The following is an 18,401-nucleotide window of genomic DNA, read 5'->3' on the forward strand; positions in this document are numbered from 1 at the left end:
GCCCTTCAGTATGTTCTCCCTTCAAGTCCTTGGATGTTTCGCTGGAGCAGAGAAGCAGCTAAGCAACAGTCTAGAGAGCAGTAATTGCTTCCTGGTGATGAGATGAATTGACACTCACTTGGCCGCGGCGCTGTTTATTTCCCCGTCTGCCCTCTCCACCGAACGTAGAAGCCAAGTCAGGAGTGTGCGCGACTGAAATGCATCACCTCTTTCTTGAATTAATACAATATATGGGTCTGTGACTGTGCGAACGTCCACTACGCTATTCAAATTGATACAGGATCGTCCATCCAAAGTGAAGGAGAGTGGTTTCTCCTCGGCTAACGCACTCTTTGATGGGTATCTCTTACCATCATGCTCCAGTGCATCTGAGCGTTTCTTGCCTCCAGACGCAGTGAAGAGTGAAGAACACATCCTGCAGAACTGACAGGGTTTATTCTTTTTACTGTCAGAGCTATTTGTAAAACAACTATTCTTTGGTGATAATTCTTTGAATATTAAACATGTGCACTTCTGTTTTTTATTTGTTTTTGAAATCTCTGCCAGATGGTTTCATTCTGCACAATGAAAGCTGAACACAGGTAACACCAAAATAGACTGACAGCTTCTTATGGGGGGGTGGGGGGGTGGGTGGAGGCTGCAGGTTGGGCAGGAGGGTGGGGGTAGGGATAAGTTCTTCTAAACATTTCTATAACATTACCTTCACAGCTTGGCATTCATCTGCTTAGTTGACTCGTCATGTCTGCGGCTTCACCGCAATAAATTCATTAGCAGACAGAAGCTGAAATGAAATAAACGTCTTTTTCTGCTTCATCAGTAAGATTCAAACTGAGCGTGAGTTACGTAAGCTCTGCTAAATTTATCAATGCTCATTTTATGCAAAGCCTGAGCTCCCAGGCGCAGACTGTGTGATGTTCAGAATGGGAGGAAGGCTTTTGTTTCCCTGCGAGCCATTTTTTTTTTTTTTTTCTTTTTCTATTTTTGTGCCTGGAAAAAACAAGATTTTTAAAAAGGTCGTGCTAATTTTAGCCGTGTTTTCTTGAAGGGAAGGGAGATGTGTGGCGCACAGACAATCAAAGCAGACTTCAGTCAGTTTACAGCTGCGGTGGCACAGGGGATTACAGTCGAGAGTGAATGGCAGGCACATGCTACTTCTGCATATGCTGCTTTCTTCAGTCACTCTCACTGTCATCTTGTGTGTGTGTGTGTGTGTGTGTGTGTGTGTGTGTGTGTGTGTGTGTGTGTGTGAGGCAGAGACGGAGATTGAGAGTGTGTTTTTCCGGTGTGTACCTTGAAGGAAAAAGGTGTTTTGATTGTGTAGGAATCTCTCTGAGTCTCTCTGTTCCGCTTCATTCACGGTGGAAAAAAGTCTGAGTTGTCGGATTCAAACGTGGAGAGTCCCAGATCTCACACAGGATCTTTGTAGTCAAACAAGGCGGTTTCCCTGCTTTTTGATACGCTGTCTCCTCTTCCTCCTCCTCCTCCTCCTCCTCCTCCTCCTCCTCCTCCGTTTAAACACACACACACACACACACTTGTCTTACTACACTTCTGACGACCTCCGCTGACAACAGTCACCTCCTTGAACAGTAACCTTAAACCCCTGTCTATTCCTAATTCCATGCTTTAATCCCCATCCAAACCTGAACTTAATCCTAATTCTTGGCAGGTTATTTTCCATTTCCTGCGTTAGACTTTGAGACTTTGTATTTGTCACTCGTGTGGGGTTTGTTTTTATCCGTCTATTTATATCACAGTGGGCAAGAGGTGAGGTGAACTGTGGTCTATCACAGGCAGATTTGGATTTTCCGATTCACTTAAGCTGCATGTTTTTGCAGTGTTAGTGGAAACACAGGGAGAACATGCAAATTCCTCACAAAGTCGAACCCTTGACTTTCATGTTTGGGTGTAACTCAAATCACTGTGTCACAGTTTTTCTATTTTAAATCAAAAATACAAAATAAGACATTTTTCATTCAACAGGCAATTAATTTAATAATAAAACAGGTTATGGAGTGATTCTCGTTTCTGTACTTTGTTATAATAATTTGGTTCAAACAGAGAACAGACGTCATTGCATCCACCGATACCGATCATAGATGAGTGATATCGGCCAATACCGATCATTTTTGTCATGTATTGCAGATGTTGTACGTTACATCACGTCTCTCACACCTTTGTAAAAGTTCCACACTGCCGACATCTCAGCCGCAGACAGCAGAGTATTAACCAGGTAATCGGTGACTAGAAGCATTAATTCACATCTACTGATCACGTATTTGTAATGAAAATCAAGACGATCAATCCCTAATTGCTAGGCCTCTACAGTAAAACTGCAAAGTATTTGCTTCCATTAGTCCAAAATGTATTATCCTTTGAGGTACAGGTTACAGGGCAGGGAAGCAAGAATAAAATATCAAAATAATATCAGAATCCATCTACAGTCACTCAGCCCTGCAGAAAATACATTTATTCTGCAGAAATCCTGCAGGATATCGTTTAGACGACGTGAGGAAAGTGTTCAACAAAGGTTGAAATCATATTTATCATATTGAAGTGGTTTTAGTCCTCAGACCATGAGAGCAATGTTTACACTTGATGGTGCTTTAAAGTCTGGCTCTCGCGTTATTCGGTGGAACCCTTACAGTAAATTTTACTGCTGTTGACATTTCTTTCTCTCACCTTTACGCATGGTTTCATTGAAATCCCACACACCACGAAAAGAAATGCCTTTCTCACAACAATTCAATGACTCACCTCCCATTTACGAAGCCCACATCCATCCACCCTGATAGTACTACAGCCGAGTCTCACATATGTAGCTCTGCCTGTTTCCCTTCAGCCCGACTGATCTGTGTGTTTCATATGATTCGCAGCAGCACGCATCATTAGACATTTGCAACACGATCGGCTTTCCCACGTTCAAAATGGAGGAGGAGAGCCGTGCAGCGAGGAGCCGCTGGATCCTGATCAAGCCTCTATGCTAGGGATGTGTTTTTGCTACAGACCACATTGCCTGTTACCATGACAACAAACAGAAATTTCCCTTCATACACTTCACCCAAGTGCTTTTCAACACTAAAACCATCCTCCCCTCCTCACTCTCTCTCTCTCTCTCTCTCTCTCTCTCTCTCTCTCCCTCCCTCTCTCTCTCTCTCTCTCTCTCTCCCCCTCCCTCTCTCTCTCTCCCTCTCTCTCTCTCTCTCTCCCTCCCTCTCTCCCCACTCCTCCTCCCCCCTTGAAGTTACTACCCGCTTCTCTGCTCCCAGCATCCTCGGGAGTTTGGGGAATACACTTCAATTGATCTCCTGCAGATGAGCGGAGCGAGAACTGATCACATGACTAATTCAGATGTCAGCAAGATCCCTGCCTCGTTTCCCCTCTGTTTTCAATTTGAGAACGAGAGACTCAACGAGAAACAAAATGAACTGAGCCGCTATTCACAAACACGTCGCAGCGGAGAGGCGCTCGGCGGCGACCCGACTGTGAGAGCGCCGCGGGTTATCATGCATCACGGTCTGAGGAAGCTGTGTGGGGGAAACGCTCCGTCTGGCCTGCGGTGGAGAAGGACACACTCAGTCACCTGCTCGGGCTCTTCCACCACATTTTTTCTTTATCTTTTTTTTTTTTTTTTTTTTAGTCTCTAAACAGAAATAGACTCTCCTCCACCTTACCTTGGAGACAGCGGTGACGATTGGCAGCGAGGATACACTTACACACCGTGGGAGGCCCTGACACCGAGATACCAGGCCTGCTGAGTACAGACGCCAGGCCAGACCTGGGCCTGTTTTGGACACTTTGCCCCTTTGACCTCCATCCGTCACACCTTGAAGTGTCAGAGATGGATGAAGATCTGTCAGAGGTTCTATTCTTGGAGGAGTGCAGTGCTGAGATTTGACATTTTGACAATGCCTGGCACTTTCTGTCTTTTAAAAAATATTGAACGCCAAAAAAAAAAAACAAGTGTACAGCAAAAAAAAAAAAAAACAAAACAAAAAACATCACAAATATTTGGATTAAACAGTTCCTTTTGAACCTAAAAACATGTCTGACAGTATCCATTTCCTCACTGACTGTAAGAAAGCTGCGAGAAGAGAAACACATTTGGATTGAATTCACACTTAGGACAGTCTTATCAGATTAATAACACTGTTCCTGACAACCAGAACTGTGATTTCTTCTCACTTTGTGTGCAGAAAGATTTGAAACCTAACAAGCTGCTTAAGCCTCCCGACTTCAAAGCAGCTGTTGGGCTGTGAGATAAATCCAATGGAAATCACTGATGGTTTGATGTGAGTTGCTTGATTTGGGATTGCACTGCTGTTTCTTGCCTCCTTCTTCTTCCAGCTCGTTTTTTCCCTCTCACTGTCCCTGAGAATCGATCTTATGCTGCAGTTTGTTGGGATGTTTGCATTTAGTGGATTTAGTAGATCTATTTTTACATTGTTCGATCCATTTATCCACGTCTCTTTGTCAATCTCTATTTCTATCCTGTAAATTCATCATCGCAGACGTAGATAAATATTACAGCAATTGTAAAACGCTACACGTATCCTTGACGACACATCTATCCACTGTCATTGACTGTCAAATTTAATAAATTGAGAGTGAAAGGAGGGATGCCAGGGGAGTAAGTCCAAGGTCAGCGCCACTGGATCTAAGTGCAGAAGCTGGTAAATGTTCCCCTGGGGAGGTCACTGGCCTGAGTCATGCTGAATTTGTCTGGCAGAAGGCCTACTGACATTTCCAGGATGTAAAAGAACAGTTTGTCTATGGCAGCAAACACAATTGTTGCTGACAACTTTTCCGTCCGCAGCCCTGCGACAGGCCTGTTGTTTGTGAAGGAGCGGGGCAGGTACCTTTTGGGACTTTGGGCCGATCGGGTTTCAGGGGACGGGCGGCAGCGGTGGCGGCGTTGGGTTTCCATGCAGAGGGGAAACGGCGAACGCCAAATTCAACGGCATGAATGTATGAGAGCAGCCTCTGAGTATGTGCCGAGATATTGTTCCCTGTCAGGTGTCGTTTTACACCTCTGAGTGATGGGGTCTTTTCCTACAGTAGCAGACACTGACAGAAGCAACAGAAGCTGTGACAAGTGTGAAGCTGAGACTTTGCTGTGGCAGCACTCTGACTTGTTTTCCTCTGTATGCATGTTTTGCATTTATAATTAAACTAAGAATATGATGCTTCTGCTGCAGCTCAGATACACTGCAAAAATGTTAACCTTTGTTTTCAAGTTGAATCAACATGATTCTTTTCACAGAAACAGATTTTTTAAACATGCAGCACTGTATTTTCATATTCCCACAATGTACAAACTGTTACCTTTTAATCAAAAGTGCAGTTTTGAGGTTCCACTTCCTGAACTTGCCCCTAATCACTAAGTCTAAATAATACAAGTGTGGAAACATAACAGTGGTTATAATGCAAGAACACACATAAAACTAGAATTATCTCTAATACAAGATATTTAATGCAAATAAGAAATAACACTTTGCTCATAATCCAAAATAAAAATCTTAAACTGTAAGAGCAAATGAATGATTTTAGACTGTTAGCATTAAAATAGCATTGATGTACTTTTTGTTTGTGGAGAAAATCCAACACGTAACAAATGTTTTGCAACTACCTCAGACTGACTCATCTGTTCATATTCATAGTTTATGTTTTTTTGAAGGTACAACAACAGGAGCAAAACAGCAAATGACATGTTCTACATCACTGCTTCTTCAGGTTCAGTCACAATGACGAAGCAGTCATCCGAATGAGTTGGTCTGGGTGTGTGGCGAGCATTTACTGCTTGTTAGTGTTTGCGGCTGCTTCGAGCGTGTGTGCCTCTGCGATTGTGTCGGATAGACCTTGTGTACCTTGTCTCGTTTTATGGAGACGGCTCTAAAGGGTGAGCTACTATATATATCTTCAACGCTGGTCTAATTTTCTTCACCGTGACCTGATCCGGGCGTCATTCATCGACCTTTCAGGGTCGCTGTCATGCACAAACAAACTTATGACAAACTCCTTTTTAGTTTCTCAAAGGTTTCTGGAGCATTAAAAATAATAAATAATGTTGAGTATTTGTTGCTTCTCTCTGGTCTGTGGAGATTTTGTTGAAGGTGAATAGATTGCATCCTCACAGGACTGTGTGTGTTTTGCAGCGAGGAGGCAAAGCACAAGCCGGCTGCGGTGTGTGTGTCCATCACCGGCTTGATGGATGAACTGGTGCTTGTCCAAGAGTCAAGTAATTGCACACAACGGACCCATTTAAAATATTTAAACAGTGTTGAACATGAATGGCTCAGGCGTCGAGTTTCAAAAGCAACCACCGTAAAAGGCCACTGTGGATGAAAATGCTCTGTCACTGGGATACTCAGCCTCTGCTGACAGAGCTGATTCTGACTGAGGGACACAAGTGATGTACATAAACATCTCCCCACAGTTCAACTCACAGCAAACAGAACTGTTGCAGTGAGGGCGGCAGATATGCTGAGCTTTAACAAATTAGCTTCTCTATATGCAGGCACCAAGGACTGGACTGCATGACATTACAAATATTTACACTTTTGAATGAAACGATGTTTAATGTACTGTATAGTTCTTAATGAATGAATGAAATGAATCTTGCTGCTTTTGCTGTCGTGCTTGGTCGATCAAAAGGATGATCAAATTTTTATCTGAGAAGCCACTACTTGACCATAGAGGAGAATAATCTGCTTCACTCTGTTTTTTTATTTATTTATTTTTTAGATTTTTCACACCATGGTCACACCTGTGTAAAGAAGCAAGGAATAAGAGTATTCCTAAGAGTATAACAAGTTCCCTCTTTTATGAAGACTCAATTTGGCTGCTAATAAGGCTGCTGATACCAGCTTCGCTTAAAGGTTAAACATTGTTGGATCTTTTATTTGAGAAGGTATGAAAGTCCTGTGACTGGACTAAATTTCTCAGCTATTTTATGTATTGTGCTCTTTCTACCAACACTGCTGTTACTTACACAGTCGAAAGGAAAGCATTTGAATAGTGAGTGAAAGCAGTAGAGCTGCCGTCTTACTTTAACCCGTCAGTTGAGAAGCCCTTCAGTTTTTTTTTTTTTTGTTAGCTAAGTCATTGGACACTGAGCAACGCAGGAACTACAGGTGCGACTTGTTTTTCTTTGCTGCTCTGATGTTCTCAGCACAGTTTATGAGTTGCTCATTGTCAGACAGTACAGTCAGCAGCCAATCAGGAGATAGGAAATCTTTATTTTTCACATCACACATGAAAAAGGCCTTAAAGGGGTAATCTGTAAGAATTGGCCAACTGTTAAATTGATACTCCAAACAAATAGGGCACAGCATATTACCTCTCCCTGCCCCTGTGCCACGGTCAGACTGGCCTTTGGGCATACAGGGACAAATCCAAAAAACTTTTTTATCATCCCGCTTTGTGTGCCTATCATTCGGGGTGCACAACACAGGTTTATAGCCGACTACAGGTACTACTTCTTCATTCTCTCATGGTGAACTGAGGGTAGACTGGATACTACAGTGACTCACTATCAGCTCTTGAAGGTACAAAGTTGTATTGCGAAACAGGACGGGCCCGGGGCTAGCTCGTTAGCATGCTAACTTCAGTATCTCATCACTATACATGCTCATCTTTGACATGTCATCAAAACTGTTATTTCTTCAGGTTCATTTGATAATCTTTGCACATTTTTGAATGTTTTAAACTAGGTTTTGGTGGACTCTGTTTCTCAAAGAGGTTTTGAGTATTAATAAAAACAAAAATGTGCACAGATGAATTAGTACAGACTTACTATGCAGGCTTATAAGTGAGATGCCATTAAAACTAGATTCATGTATGACAGCAAACTCTAAACAAGTTCACCCCTGACAAAAAAGCACATCTTCAAACACTTGTTTTCTGAATTTTTATTGAATATATTATATTTTTCTTTAATCAACATTGCACATATTCCATTTTCAATCACATCTCATATTGCTGTCTACAAAATGTTATGAATGTAGAAAATCCAGAAGTTGGAAGGTTTACCAAAAAATAAAAGAAAGAAGAAAACAACAAAGGAGAATTAAGGTAAGAAGTGACAAGCTCCAAAGATACAGAGAGAGAGAGAGAGAGAGAGAGAGAGAGAGAGAGAGTGATAGAGAAGGAGAGGAGCACCCTTAGGAAAAAAATACAAACATACCTTGGGTTAAGATGCATTTTTCTCAAAACAAAGCATCATGCAGAATAAAAGCAAGGCTGGCCAAAACCTCACATGGATAATTCTCAACACCTGAACTGTAGAAATATTATACATGTTCATTAATAGTTACTGTCAGTTTTCCTTTTGTTGATTGATAAACGATTTCCCTCCTTTTTTCTTATGAGTCAAGACAAGGCAGTGGCAAGTGAACAGTTTGAATATTAAACATACACGTAACGTGAAGCAGTAACATTAAAACAACCACCATTGTCCCAAGAGCAAAGCTTTTAGCCACCGCAGCAACATCTATGCTGGCTGCATGGAGATAGTTTACCTCTCTGCAGGTGAGATGATGGTGAGAATCATAATGACTAATGTAGATTGACTTGCACCGTAACGTCCGTGTAATAAATGCGACCGTGGCCTCGGCTGACTGAATCGCACCAGCTTGCATAGACACCTGAATATCGTGGGTTTGAATCCCATCCTTGTTCTGTTTAATTCACATCTAAGTGTATTCTTCATCTGTGTGTTCTTGTCTGTTTTGTGGCCGTCCCTCATCAAGCTCTTGTGGTCGTGAAGTTGAGAAACCACAACAAGAACAATCCACCGCCAATTAACAGCTCAAGATTTAAATGAAGATTATATCGTAGATTTATGAATCGGAGACATCTTGTGAAAAATAAAAAAGGCAATTTACATTAGTCACAATAGTCAGAATTAAACATGCTCAATGATTCTTGGCCCATAAACTTTGAAGGCTTGTTGTGGGGGAAAATATGCCATGCCGCACATGACAAAAGATCTGCTACAACTACCAACTGTCACTAGAGTAATTGGTCTATAACAGGCTAAAGTACACAGCCTCTATTTGTGCTCTGCGCTTCTAAAAAAGAGCGTTTGCATCATTACCAGCAGGCTGTTAATTCAAGAGTTACGGCGGCCCTGCAGAGCTCAGTGCACTGCAGTTAAAGAAACAAATGAAGCAAACAACTCCACCAATTTGATCTTGCACATAGAAACAGAACAGAACACAACCAACAATCTTTGTTGTCAAATTGGTGAAAGTGTTTTCTTCATTTGCTTGTTTTTTGTTGTTGTTGTTGTCTATGTACATGTTTAGCTGCAGTGCGTTTATCTCACAGCGCTTCGAGCACTTAACTTTTATTACTTGTTTATTACCTGCCACGTCACAGAGCAGACATTACATAGTAATACTCTAAAATCCCTGTTGTTTTCCATTGTGATTGTTTTCATTGCTGAGTAATCTGCTAGTTATTTTGTTGATTAATCAATTAATGTCCAAGGATATTTATTCAAGTTGCTTGTTTTATTCGGCGGCCCATAACTCAAATATTCAGTTTTCTATCATATGCGGCAAATTGAAAACGTCAAACCACGTTTTTAGAAGCTGGAACCAGAGGATGTTTTGTCAGTTTTGCTCGAAAAAGAAGAGACTAAAACCATTATCAAAAGAGTTGCCAATTAATTTTCTGTCAATCAACATTGCGGCTCTGTTCCCAAACACAAACGAAGAGATCTCTGTTTGATTTCACTTCCTCTAAAGCTCATATTTGAATGTGCAGTAGCTTGATGAACGACGGCCCGCGTAATTAACGTCTCTGAAAAACAGCAGCCAGGAGAAGCAGTGCTGAAGCAAGCAGAGGCCGCTTTGCTCAAGGAAACTGCGGCAGCACTGAACTCACTGGCTGTTGTGACTCTCCAGGTGCTCTGACCACGAGATGTGCATGATGGTGTGCGTTTACTGTTTTTGTATTTAAACCACACCCTACTCTACACTTAATCAGATCTGATCATTAAATAGGAGGAAATACTAATTCACTCCTTCATGAGCCAGAAAAATTAAAGGTGTTCCAATACAACCAAGTTAAATCTGGGTGATGTTTAAGCTAATGAAGGCTATCATCATTTAATCAATATCATAATCTATGAAAGAATCTGTCATTTGATAACCAAAACCAAAATTGCAGCTTTAAGTATTGATCATCGAGCATTTCTCAGATCAAGTGACCCGTGGTAACCCTGTCATTAACCCAGTAATTCGTGCATTACCTGTATAAACCGAGGCCTTTCAGCAAACATGATTAAACTTTGCAAAGGATTTCATTTGTCTCCTACATGAAACAATTTCCTAAATACAGATGTGGCCAGGCAAACACTGTAATCACTGTATTTGCAGCAAAGAGCTCTAATACTTTTCTGCAGGAGGCAGATGGTGCAAAACAAAACCTGAAATCCAGTCAGCCACGAAACATCCAGCACGAATACAAACTGCGTCACCGTTCAACAGCGTTGCAGTGCTCCTCGTGAGCCACCTTGTTTATAAGGAGATTAAGACATAAAACGGGTTCCTGGTGTTATCTAACGCTGAGGATAAAAACTAGAGTGTTTACTGTAACATCCACAGACGAATGCATCAGTTTTATTTATGTAAATGTACGTAATATCAAACTGAGCCGTACGGAAACGTCTGCAGTGTGAAGATACTGGGCTTAGTCAGGTTGTTTTTAAATCATCAAATTCAATATATGGACAATTAATTCCGATCAACACGTCCCTCCTGATCACTATGGGGGGAAACAGCAGGAAGTGGTGCCAGATTGGGCAGTTTGGTTACTCGATATTTGATTGGACGGGTAAAGTTTGATGTTTAACAGATAACAGATAATCATTAACAACATTTCAGTTTATTACAGCTGGGTTGAGACTTTTTTTTCTTCCTATCCAAGTTAATATTCAGTTATATCACCAATAAAAGCTTAGTCTTGTTTTTTATAAGTGGAAATTTTAACTTTTGATACCTGAAAGAAACTTTTTCATTGTTATAAGCTTGTTCTGGCGGTTTGGGGTTTTCCTAATTGTACAAATAAAACAGAGGAACTTCCTGACACTCCTTCCCAGCACTTATTTTATATATGGAAATTAAAACCTGGACGAAACTTCAGGATCTGGTGTGTGTGTGTTCTTCAAAGCAGTGCATGTACGTCGCTAAATCTCAACACTGGGCTTTAGATCTGCGGTCAACTTGGTTGTTCTCTGGCAGAAATCCTTTGTCATTGATTAGGGGAGGCATTCATTTTAAAGTTAATCTTGCCTAGTTGGTCTGCGGGGGACTGGAGGAGTCTCAGAGTTGTTCAGGCCTCAGAAATACATGAGCTTCAACATAACAGCAGTTTCTCACAATGTGGACACATCCAGTGAAATCGCTTCCCAGCCAGAGTTTCCTTTTGAATGAGTTCAATTCTTTTGAAAATGATTTCACATCATAAGTGAAAATGATTAAACTGTGTGTTTGGTGAATCTCCTCCTCGTCCTCCTCAGGCCAGTAGCTATGATAGTGAGAAACATTAGACATGTAGCCCCAGTGCGTTTTCCAGCTCAGAGGTGATCATAATTAGAATTTTCTCCTCTCGCCTTGTTCTGTGTGTTATCTAATGTCCCCACACAGACTAACTGTTAACATCCCTAACAGCTTTTTAAATCTACTCAGTGGCCATGCTGAATCACAGCAGTTATCTCAAAAGGTCCTACTGCAGGTAATTCTAACATCCACAGGAAAATCTAGCACTACTAAGTCCAAGAAAATTGGATTTGTTGTCAAGTCTTTAGGATATTTTTCCACTCATCCTTTTCCGCTCATGATACGACCCGGATGACCTGAAATTTTGATAAATATCCACGTGGATAACTCTGGATTATGATCTTTTTTATTTAGTGTACAAGTCTCATTCAGCTCACACAAGGGGATAAATTTATTTTCCTTCCTACAAAATTCAATCTGCTTCAAAATCGATCTTTTATTATCTTCTGGCTTCATACATCACAGCGCACTGCCCCTCACTGGGTTACTACTGATCTCCTGATGAAAGCAGATTTAAGTGAGGGCACTGTGTCAGTGCAACTTGACATAATTGCAGCCTCGAACCAAATAAATTATTTTAATTAATAGATTGAGGAAAAGGGTTGCACTGCCCAGCTTAACAGATTTCTTTCAGTCCGCTTTTGTTCTAGTTTGTTCTGCTTGATTGGATGCGGTGGCCTCGAGGATCAATTCTCTGGCTGATCCACTTCCCGCTCTCTGTACTAACCTGTGGGCATATTCCTCTTTGGCTTAGCTTCTTCAGTGCTGCTCTGTGATAATACGGAGCTGTAGAGGAACATATCACTCGACAGATTAATTTGTCTATTACAACTCTATCAGTATTGTTGCAGTGCAGCTTCTGGCCACTGCTGGCTCCTGGTATGATAGCTCTGTATCTGGGCTAGCTACAGCTCAGATCTTTATGTGGGCCAACATTCAGCCTGAAATCTTCAGGAACAAATGGAAACTCCAGGCCAGAACTGAGACCTCTGCCCGGGATCTAATCTGAAAATGTACTTCTACACGCAGGTTTTTTATTTCATCTATACCTTAAAGCAGTGGTTTGACAGTTTGGAAATACGTTTATAAATTTTCTTACTGAGATATTGAGACAACAGGATCGATCACGCTCTCATGTCTGTGCAGAAAATATGTAGCTACCACAAGCAGCTGGTTAGCCTAGCTTAGCACAGAGACTGAAACAGGGGGAAACAGCTAGCCTGATCCCAAAGTCTTAACAACAAAAAGTTATGTTGGACTATTACTTGGCAGAACTTTTAAAGTGATAAAATGTTGTTATGAAAAGTGTCTTTATGCTAAGCTACGATATCCAGCTGCAATTAATCTTATCATCTAACTTTTGACAAGAAAACAAATATGGATATTACACAGAATATAAATCTATTCCTTTAATCTGAAAAGTTAAATTGACTTCTGCTGTTTTGTGTTTGTTTGTTTTTAAATTTTGATTTACTTAAATCTTCATATTATCAAGTGTTTTCTATTATCGGTTGTTTATTCATTCTCAAGTTATTTGATTAAAAAACTGTCATTGAGGGAGCAGTTTTGCATTTAATCTCTCACTGATGATTTGACTCAGCTGTTGAATCACCAGAAAAAAATGCTGATAAATTGTTGTAAGATTTGTTTGTTTTGTTTTATTACTTTATTACTTTTCAACTCTCAGACTTATAGGACTAATACTGCATGTTTACATTCACCTGATTTTTAAACAATTGCTTTCCAAATAAACATATTATGTTACAGCTACAACGTGATATTAGAATCCAAGTTTCCTTCAGCTTAAATATTTATTCTGGAGTATACTGGTGTTCCTGGTCAAGCTGCTGGTGCTGGTCCTTCCCATTAACACCCTCCCCATAAAGGATTTCTCAAGTAGAGTATTGACATCTATTTTAAAAGTACTGTGGCTATTTTGTTGGTGCATGTTTTTCCGACACTACAGAAATATCTGGAACATTCAGTTAACAGCTTTTCTGAGGGATACTATTATTGAGGTAATTACAGATACGAATTTTTGGATTTTCTTTAGACGGTGAGGAAACGGAAACTAAGATAAGGAGCTCTAAATTTAAGTGCTATTATAGCTAACACAGTATGTAAAGGGTATTTTTTTTTTTTTTTTAAAGGAAAATATAGGAAAATAAAATCACTGTCTTAAAAAATATTGTAACTGCTTCTGAAAACTAAAATAAAACTGGCATGTTAGTAGATATTTCTAATCATTTCATTCATGGGGCAACATCACGGATCTAACAGAGGTAAAGAAATCCAATCAGCACATACATCATCAGCGACCTTATGGGTGGGTTTTCAGTGGGCAGCGTGTAACAACAAAAAAAAAAACAAGAAGAAGAAAAAAAACGGCGAAAAACATGACAATGAAAAATGTTGGAGCAGCATTCGCAACAATACGAAGGACATGATTGTATCAGCGAGGACGAAACAAACACATCGTGATTATGGTTGATGGTCGTAACAGTCAAAGAAAGTAAAGTCTCAAATTACTCTATCTGCAACACATCTTAGGACACACAAGTATAAACGTCTGTTATTTACATTTTTTTCCTATTCAGTGTGCATCTATATCACAACATTTTCCAGAAGTCCACAACATACAATAAATTCAGGGTTTCACCTTTGGTTATGTAATTATCAAGGCTAGGTTTAAAAAAATATAGAACACACGTCCATGTTACTTTTGCATACAGTTAAATTCAAAGAGAAAACATATCAACAAAGCAGCTGGTCAGCTCTAAATTTGCATCTGAGAAAAAAACCTAAGGTATTTCATCTTTACTTCGATGACTCTCTGGGCGGCGGAAGCCCGGCGAGTTTCATCCGCTGTTTTTCTGTGATAATAGAAAGTGAGTGTGGCAGATATTTTATGACGGTGTTTATGTGCCTGACATCTTTGCTTTAGTGTAAGTGGGTCTTAATGTAAGAGGATATTCTTCTGATGTATTTCATTGTGTCGCATTGAGCCAGTCAATATTTGTTTCCCAACCCTCTATACACTTTCTGAATGAGGATTTTCGTGTGTATGTTTATGACATGATGTGACTTAAGTTTTTAAGTTGCCAGCGTTTGAGTGAGCAACTCAGGCCAGCCTTGTTTGGTTGACAATATGAAACAAGATAAAAATAGATTAAGTCGTACTGCTGACTGCACATAAGCAGAGAGCAAACTCACCATTTAGTAACCAATGACGCCTACGAAGCCGACCCAACTAAAACATTATGTCGACGTTACAACCAAACATTAACTCTATCATATTAAAATATTCACATCTGTTCCTTACAAGACACTTTTTCACATGTAAAGAAAACATCTTTGAACTTGTATAAGTCTCTTAAGTTTCATCACTTCATACATCTGTATATGTGTAGTAATTAAGGCAATCATTTTGGGCCACGACTTACTCATTTGCCAACTTCAGTCTCAACCCTCCGGGGTTTTGTTCACTGACGTCACACAGTCGCTCTCGTCTCCGCTCGTCCAAACGCCGAGTCCTGTCCGGTCGATGTTGACGTTGTCGTTGTTGTTGTTGCTTTTCAGTGTCCGCTCGTGCTCAAGATGACCGGTCACTATGTTTTCGCTTGTTCTCTGCAATTTCCAGAGATGTGTGGTGCTGTTGGTGGTGGTAGTTGTGGTGGTAGTTGTGGTGGTGGGGGGGGTACTCCCTCTCCCTGTAACTGGTAGCGCTGCAACACACAGAGGGAGAGGGAAACAGGAAACGGATGCAACTCTATCATCATCATTCTTGAGAAAGTGGCACCCTGAAGATGGAGCAATTTTGCCCAAACGCCAAACTGATACTGCGCATATTTTCCTTTCCCACCCAGTGTTTGGGGCCAAATGCATCCCACTCCAGATAATCATCAGGGTCATTAAGCAGCAGCACTCTGGGAGGGGATAGGTCTGAGGTTTGTTAAGCACATACACAGTGGAGTAGTTCTTACATACAAGTTTAATTACATGATAAATAAGTTGTCAGTTTTACCCCTTAACATAAAGTTTGCCCATTTGTTTCCCCTTAAGTAGCTGAAAGGTTGTTAAAATCATCTTATCTCACTCTGTCTGACAGTATCTCTGGCACCATTTCATAAACATATTGTGTGTCTCCACTTGAGTTGAGATGAGTCTCTGTTGGTTTGAACAGAGTGAGGCTGTGCAGCTTCCTGACGGGCAGCTGGATGGTAAAATTCGGTTCGTTTCCATAAGAGGAATTAGTGCTGAGTTGTTTTTTTTATAACCTGGTATCTGTTTACTAGAGCCTCATTCAACCTGTGCTCCTTTATTATCCTTTAGTATATTACATAGAAGGCAGTTTTGTCCGTCAGCATGTATATGACTCCCACGGTTCATCTTTTATGTTTGAAACTAGCTATAAATATGAGTTTTTATAAGCTTTTTTCATATGTTTTATAAATAGTCTCAGTCTTCCGATCATTTAGATACACTGGAATGATGTATATTGTATTGAAGAAACTTCCTTTTATAGAAAATGTTTTGTTCTTACTCTACTTACTCTCTACTTTTTGAATTTTGAATTCTATTTTATTTATTCTCACACAAAACATTAGAAATACATTGTACATGTGTTTTGTTTTTTTTTTGCAGGTGAGGTAAGAAAACCCATCGAGGGCTTATGTTAAACCTCAACGTAAAAATAAAAATGACATCATACAAAATGAGAAAGGAAAGAAAGACAGGAAGACAGATAAAAAAGAAAGAGGGAAAACAAACAGCATAAACAACACAATATATACAGTATCTAATTAGTTTGGTCACTTCACGTCATATCGACTCATGTTTTCCACTGTGGACAAACCTTTATTTTAAAGCTTTTATATACTGGATACTTTTGAGCCCTGTATTTTCACCTCTGGTCACAGATGTTCTCTAGGACTGTCTTTAACTCCATGTATGACATGTAAAATACTATATTATACTATGTAATATCTCTTATTGTGTAGCAGTAGGAGCTGACTGGGGGGAAAAGCAACTGTTAATCATAAAGTTAAAACAATCAAAAGCATTGAGCTTAAAAATCACATGTAGAATTGGTAATAATATATACATAAAAAAATAGATATCTCAATTAAAGGAAAATAAAAAAAAGCACAGTGACCCTCTGTAGCTGTTTTATCTCAAATGTGAATTCTTTCTTCATAAAGTGTTTATGTTATTCCGGCTACTCCCTGCAGGGCAGAGCATTTCACAGAATAACTGTACTGTGTCATAGCTATTTGTGCTTATTAAGATGCAGACTATTAGAGACAAGCATCCTCTTTAAACAGAGCAGCTGTTGTATAATTCTCCACCTCAATAATCTGAGGATTTCCACATAGTCTCCCAGGAGCTGAAGACACCGTGTATGCAATCATAGCTGTAGCAGGCACAAGGCAATTACGACAAACATACAGTGTTTTCCTTTTTTGGTTTTTGGTTTTTTATTGAATTCCCTTATTAAGACTTAAGGAGCTAAACCTGTGGTTGTTTACATGTCAGGGTTTGTTTGTTTGTTTGTTTGTTTGGGAGCTGCTTTAGGGAACGCACACAGGTCCTATGTCCTGTATCTACCCCTCAAACATCAATGCGCTCGTAATGATAAGAGGACAAATATAGAATTCAATATTCAAGTTGGCACAAACACTGAATATACAGAGTGTTAGAGACGTTTAAATTGAATTCAGAGATCAGAGGATAGCCTTGAAATGATTCAGTGTCTTCTTCCGAGGCTGAAATGTCACCGTGTGGCTCTGAGGAAAGAAAATGAAGAAAGTTGTTTACATAGTGGTTTTCTCTGCACCACTTTATACTCCCACTGTCTGTCTCAGGTGTGTGTGTGTGTGTGTGTGTGTGTGTGTGTGTGTGTAGAAGTAAATGTGTGTACAGTTTGAAGTAGGCAACCTACAGCTGGAGGGAAACAGGGCAACACCACGACTACAGACTACAGCAGCAAAAACACACCTGAATAAAAGGTTGATACGTGCCACATGAGACACAGGTGACCCTTCTCTGTTATTACCTTAAAGTATGAAGACGTTTTAAAAAAAAAAAAAAAAAAAAAAAAAAGACCTGTCTGTGATTTTTATGAGCGGATATCAGGGCAACAAATTAAGTGTAATTTCTTTCTAATGCGAGGCTGTGGTGCAATGAGTTTACTAAAGATGATTAATGCACTGACGGGCCGAGGAGTTTTAGTTTCGGAGCCTGGCTGGTAAATTTTAGTTGCCAAAGTTGACACTTTACTAAAGTGAAATAATTGTTACTGAAATAATAACGATTTAATAACGAGGGCAAATATTTGACATTAAAATGGTAAAAGGTTCAAATTTATGTGACACAAAAATCTTCATTCTGTGTTTTTATATTCCTGCACATGAATAGAGCCGTAATTATTTTCATTATTGATTAACGCAGTGATTTTTGTTTTCGATAAATCAGTTAATTGTTTGGTCTCTGAAACATCAGCTGGCAAATCTCTACGACCCGCTGTGCAGACGACAGTTTCTCATTAGAGCCTCAGTAATAAACCACCAGCGGAAAGAGAAATGTCTCCTCGGAGATCTCCTGACGTTCAACGACCCAAACCTCACACCATGTTTGACTCTGGCTAAATACCTCGCTGTAGTGGAGCTGAGAGTCTAGACAATAAAGAGAGAAGTGACTTCATTCATTTGCTTTCTAAGACTACAACAGGAAAATCCACAGAATAATCCCCTGAGCCATAACTGTCGATCTGCAAGTCCTGTACCTGGCTCACCTGCTGTGTGGCTCAGCGGGAGGCAGCGCTGCTTTCGGTGC

General features: G+C 40.2%; 1 protein-coding gene across 2 annotated transcripts in view; it reads right to left on the bottom strand.

Moving 5' to 3' along the window:
- Positions 1–7,895: 7,895 nt before the first annotated feature.
- kcna4 (potassium voltage-gated channel, shaker-related subfamily, member 4) overlaps positions 7,896–18,401 on the bottom strand; it is a 49,574-nt gene continuing 39,068 nt past the window's right edge. Inside the window, exon 2 of one of the 2 annotated variants that reach the window (XM_087170124.1) lies at positions 7,896–15,292. The gene's annotated coding sequence lies outside the window, so the exon portion shown is untranslated. Of the gene's footprint in view, positions 17,354–18,401 lie in introns of both variants that reach the window. The other variant, XM_023393103.2, reaches the window with a different exon arrangement.

The sequence above is a fragment of the Seriola lalandi genome, unplaced genomic scaffold, assembly GCF_002814215.2.
Source record: "Seriola lalandi dorsalis isolate HSWRI2012SDOR001 ecotype SW California unplaced genomic scaffold, Sedor1 jcf7180002054929, whole genome shotgun sequence".
NCBI lineage: Eukaryota > Metazoa > Chordata > Actinopteri > Carangiformes > Carangidae > Seriola > Seriola lalandi.